This window comes from Biomphalaria glabrata, chromosome 7 (assembly GCF_947242115.1).
Source record: "Biomphalaria glabrata chromosome 7, xgBioGlab47.1, whole genome shotgun sequence".
NCBI lineage: Eukaryota > Metazoa > Mollusca > Gastropoda > Planorbidae > Biomphalaria > Biomphalaria glabrata.
In genome coordinates, this window is record NC_074717.1 from 30,294,726 (window position 1) to 30,300,852 (window position 6,127).

Genomic DNA, 6,127 nt, shown 5'->3' on the forward strand with positions numbered 1-6,127 from the left:
GTAGAAAAAGGTAAAATGTTTTAGTTTTTGTATTGGAGGTGGGGGGGGGGGAACCACAAAACCCCTTTTGGCTACGCTCATGAAATTTGGTGACTATAGTTTGCTTAAGTTGGCTGCACTGGGGAAGTAAGTAAAGTTTCCCTTTCAGACAATGAGAAGTGAGGCCCGTGATGGTTTGAACTCCTCCCCTCTCATGTGTTTTATCATAGGTGTAAGCCTAATTCTATTCAAAATATATAAAGTTTGATAACGCATCGAATACTGGAAGTTTGCTTTCGTAGGCTTACATAATGTATTCTATTTATACATGTATGTAGTCTGAAAACTATAAACACTACAATAGCAGCCTTAATGAGTTTCAAACTTTTTGGTATTACTTATAGATTACAGACGTTTCTTAAAAACACTGAAAATAATTAGGTCCTACGCATTTCACGTGTCAATCTAGTCATGCATGTTGATCTGTGACTTAAAATATGCTAAGTCATTGGTTTTCCTGGCTGACTCAGGCAACCCATTCCTTTAAAGTGGTATCACCACAAATACAAAATTAGGGGTCTATCGAGCCGTCGTCCTCCTTACATTGCTCTATGGCTCAGAAACATGGATAGTGTACAGTTAACATGCCAAGAAACTGAATCACTACCACGACATGTCTGTGAAAAATATTGAATGTCAAATGGCAAGACAAAATACCAGATACTGAAGTCCTTCAAAGAGCGGGTCTGCAAAGCATCCACACAATCCTGATGCAGTCCCCAGCTGCGATGGGCAGGACACGTATGGAGAATGGAAGACCACCGCATCCCTAAACGACTCTTGTATGGCCAACTAAGCGAAGGAAAGCACTCACAAGGAGGTCAAAGAAAGCGCTTCAGGGACACCCTCTAAGCTTCTCTGAAGACGTTCAGCATAGATCCAGCCACCTGGGAGACAGAGGCACATGACAGAGCATCATGGCGTCGCGCTTTGAAAACTGGCGCAAAGGTTGTTGAGGAAAAGAGAACCAAGCTGGCAGAAGAAAAACGCCAGAGAAGAAAAACAAGGCCCACGACACTAGCTCCAGCTGGAATAACCTGCCCAGTGTGAGGCCAAACATTCCGGGCTCACATAGGTCTCACCAGCCACACGAGGAGACATGAAACCCCAGTGCAAAGCCCTCAGCCCCCTGGATGACAAAGTGGTTATAATCGAACTACGATGGACGAACTATATCTATTCCTTTACCAGATAAGAGAAAGCAGAACGGTTAGAGAGGTACTTCTAAATGTGAAAAGCTATTGCTTCGTCCTAGTACATTCTCAAAAACGCGATTTGTATATGAATATATTATTTAAAATATAAATGATTCTAAATATCCTTTCATTAAATATCGGATGTGATAGCGCTATATAAATTATTGTAATTATTGTAATAATTTTCATTATCAATGACTTCTTAGTAAGCATAAGTTTGCCATTAATCATAACGGTACAAATATTAGCATCGTTCTAGATTTAGATCTATGTTTTAATTAAATAATATTTTTTTTGTAAGCCTTAAGTGTAGTATATTTAGATCTATGTTATTACAAATAAACAACAAGAAACTTACTTTTTTCTCTTTAAATCGCAGAAACTAGAACTTCATACGGTTATACTCATATTGAGCTATGAATAAGTTATGTGGTTTGCTATTTCGCGGCTGTGTGTATGTGTTTAAGACAGTTTAAGTTAACTTCTATTAAGTTTTGTTAACGAGCTAATTGTCTCCCCTTTTGCCGCGTTATATCAATGGTTTCAATTTTTTGGTTTCTAACTTATCCTCTTCCATCGCTCCTTTTCGTTAACTTTCAATGGAACCACCAAAAGACGGGTGAGGGAAGGAGCAAAACAAAAATAGAAGTGCCATCAAAGGCCCATGCCGACCAGCAAAATGATCAGGCCAAACACAGTCTTGAAGACATCAAAGTAGTGTTGAAGGCCATGCCGCTCGTGCATAGCAGAAAGTACGGTCTAACGTTTTACAAATGATAATACGTACAGTGTATAGTATATTTTTCTTACATTTCAAACACAATTAATTGTAATAATAATTAAAAAAAAAACAACAAGAAAACGTGTTCGGGCCTTTGTGTCTTGCTGCTGTCACTTTTTTTTAAAAGTTGTCTGCATTTATTTTTTTTTTCTTTGGTCGCGACCAGACCGGCCCATTTGGTACCGGCCCACCGGGCCGCCCCTGTGCGTAATTCATTTTGTCGGAGAACATGGCCCGCCCAGCGACTAGTAGAAATGTGTAACTTCTCTTGAGTACGCTCTTGGAATTAGGTGACTGTAGTTTGCTTTAGATTTTATATCGAAAGGGGAAGTTTTATCGTCAAAATCATCTGTTGGGGGGTTTTAAACTAAAAAATCTCTGGAGTCATAGAATTTGGGGACTGTAGTTTACTTTAGAATAATATTGAAGAGAGGGGTTTTCAACCTCAAAACTCTCTGTAGGGGGATTTTAAACTCAAAACCATCTAGGGGATTTTAAACTTTAAAAAAAAGCCACCTGGAGGAGGGGGGTTTAAACTCAAAACCTCCCATTGGTTTGGCTACGCTCAAAGAATTTTAGTGTGTATTTTTTTTTTTAATATATTAAAGATGTTTTTTTTCGCTTCAAACCCCACTGGAGGCTCAGTGGAGGGGGATTTAAACTCAAAACCCCATTTGACTACACTCATAGAATTTTGAGTGTATAATTTGATTTTTCTTAATATTAAATAGTATTTTTTAGTTTCAAACCCCGCTGAAAGGGAGGGGGTTTAAACTCAAAACCCATTTGGCTATGCTCATAGCATTTTGAGTGCTTAATTTGCTTTTTTTTTATATTGAAGAGGTATTTTTTTTAGCTTCAAACCCCGCTAAAGGCGCCTGAAGTGTTGGTTTAAACTCAAAACCCCTTTGGCTACACTCATAGAATTTTGATTTTCTAATTTGCATTTTTTTATATTGAAGAGGGGGGTTTTCGTAAATTTTGGAGGGGGTTTTAAAATCAAAATCTTCCTTAGCTGTGTTCTTGGAATTTCGGGATTGTCGCTTGCATTTTTTTGTTTTGTTTTATAGAAGAGGAAATTTAACTGGAAAACCCCCTGGTAGGGGGTTTTAAACTCAAAACCCCCATGGCTGTGTTGGGGGCAAGTGATGGTTTAGTATTAAAATCTAGCCTAAAATAAACAAAATAAAAGCAAAAAAATCAGACACTAAATTCCGCCCCCCCCCCGGCTACACCCATGGCTACGATCATAACATTTTGAGTGTGTAATTGCTTTTTTTATATTCAAGAGGTATCTTTTTAGCTTTGAACCCCGCTGAAGGGGGGTTTAAACTAAAAAACCCTTTGGCTACGCTCATTGCATTTTGAGTGCGTAATTTGCTTTTTTTTTTTTAATATTGAAGAGGTATTTTTTATCTCTAAACCTCTCTGGAGGAGGGTTTAAACACAAAACCCCTCTTGGCTACACTCATAGAATCTGGTGACTGATGTATGGATGATCTTATGTTGAAGAGGGGGTTTTATCGTAAATTTCGGAGGGGGTTTTAAAATCAAAATCTTCCTTAGCTAGGAATTTGGGGATTGTCGTTTGCATTTTTTTTCCTTTTTTTTTTTATAGATGAGGGGGGTTTGAATGCAAACCCCCCTTGTAGGGAATTTTAAAATCTCACCTAAAATAAACGGAATCAAAGCAAAAAATCAGTCGCTGAATTCCAATCCCCCCCCCCCGGGGGATGAGATTTCATTTCGTGTGTGTGTGTGGGGGGTGAACCCCCACCCCACCCCCTGGCTACGCCCATGGTTATCATTCAAATTTGTCTTCCAGTTAGAAAAAATAGTTTTGTGAAATCACAAACATGTTTTTTTTTTCAAAGATAATAATGCATTGAGTTGTAAGGAAAAGAGTACAATTGTGCACAGTTGTGATTTGCATATTTTGTCACCTCTAGCCAGGGGATACTGTTTGTAAACATCGGCTCTGGCGTCTCCATACCATCTGAACCACACATTTACTTTTCATATGATGCAGGCCTACATTCATTGTTTGTAATGTTCTGCTGGACAATTTTCCGCATTGGAGAAGACTGCCTGCCAAAGGAGATCTTCTTTGGCTAAAGGAAAGTAGCTGGCAGCAGATGACCTCTCAATCAACCTTCGGATGCGAAAACAAACCTAATTATTATTATTACTATCTCTATTAATCAATTCATTACGTAAATTGTTAATGCCGAATAGACTAAGCGAAAGTCAAATTCCTTTATTGTCTCAAGCAAGACCAACATTTAGTATGGGCTAGGTTTATTTTGTGAGGCCCTCTTGAGGAACAAACAGATGTATATTTTAACAAATATAAATTTGAAACTACCACAGAAACATATTATGACGCCTTTATAATAATATGGTAATTTATCTTATAAGCTAGACCTTTATCTGTTTTTAAATAGATACACCAGATAGTAGTACAAGAAAATGGAATTAAAAAACTATTAGCCAACACCAAACCAAATAAAGCTTCTGGACCTGATGGTATTCCAGCTAGATTACTCAAAGAACTAAGTAATGAGCTAGCCCCAGTGTTCAAAATACTCTTTCAGGCTTCACTTAACCAGGGCAGAGTACCAAAGGACTGGAAAGAAGCTAATGTCACCCCCCTATTTAAAAAAGGAGAAAAATCTGACCCAGGGAACTACAGACCAGTATCACTTACCAGCATCACATGTAAAATCCTAGAACACATAATATGTAGCAACATCATAAACCACTTAGACAAACATAATGTCCTCACACCATACCAACATGGCTTTAGGAAATATAGATCATGTGAAACACAACTAATAGGACTAATTGATGATTTTTCAAAAGGTTTAGATAATAGTGAACAAATAGATGCTATCTTACTAGATTTTTCTAAGGCTTTTGACAAAGTTCACCACCATAGTTTGCTTAAAAAATTAAAATATTTCGGCATTAATGGTCCACTGCATCAGTGGATTAAAGACTTTCTGATAGGGAGAGAACAAACTGTAATAATAAATGGCTCTAAATCAACACCGATAACAGTAAACTCAGGTGTACCTCAAGGTACAGTCTTGGGTCCACTACTATTTTTAATTTACATAAATGATTTACCAAATTGCATTAGTTCAGGAACAAAAGTCAGATTATTTGCAGACGATTGCATAATATATAGAACAATAAAAACAACACAAGACACAGATATTTTACAAAGAGAATTAGATGAATTACAGAAATGGGAATCAAATTGGAGCATGTCTTTCCACCCAGAAAAATGTCAGTTGTTAAGAGTAACAAAAAAACTAAAACAAATTAATTCCACTTATCTTATTCATGGCAAACCAGTATCACAGACTAAAAACGCAAAATACCTAGGTGTTATAATAAATGAAAAACTATCATGGAATCCACATATTGATGAAACTACAAAAAAATCAAACAAAGCATTAGGATTTATTAAAAGAAATTTCTATAAATCAAATAAGAACATAAAACTAAAATGTTACTTAACCTTGGTTAGGCCAATAATAGAATATGCATCCTCCGTTTGGGACCCCTCAACTCAAGAAAACATTAAGAAACTGGAACAGACACAAAATAGAGCAGTGAGATTCATAACAAACGAATATTCACATTTGACTAGAGTAACACCTTTAGTAAAATCACTAAATTTAGAAAGCCTTCAGGACAGAAGGCTCAAAAGTAAAGTAGCAATCATACATAAAACACTGAACCATAATCTTCAAATACAAAAACAAAATTTAATAAAATACTCTGAAAGACACAAAGATAAAGGCACATTCCTCGTCCCATATGCTAGGACAAATTTGTACAAATACTCCTTCTTCCCTAGTGCTATTAGAGCATGGAATGGGTTGCCTGAGCTAGCCAGGAAAACCAGTGACTTGGCAGAATTTAAGTCATTGGTTAATATGCATGACTAAATGCATGACGCGTAGGACGTAATCATCTTCTTTTTTGAAGTAACGTCTGTATTATATAAGATTAAGAAGAAGATAAAACTGCCAAAGATAAAAATCTTTTCCCACCTGTACTGTATATGTGGTCTCTAAATTCTCAAGGCTGGAAGTCTCTG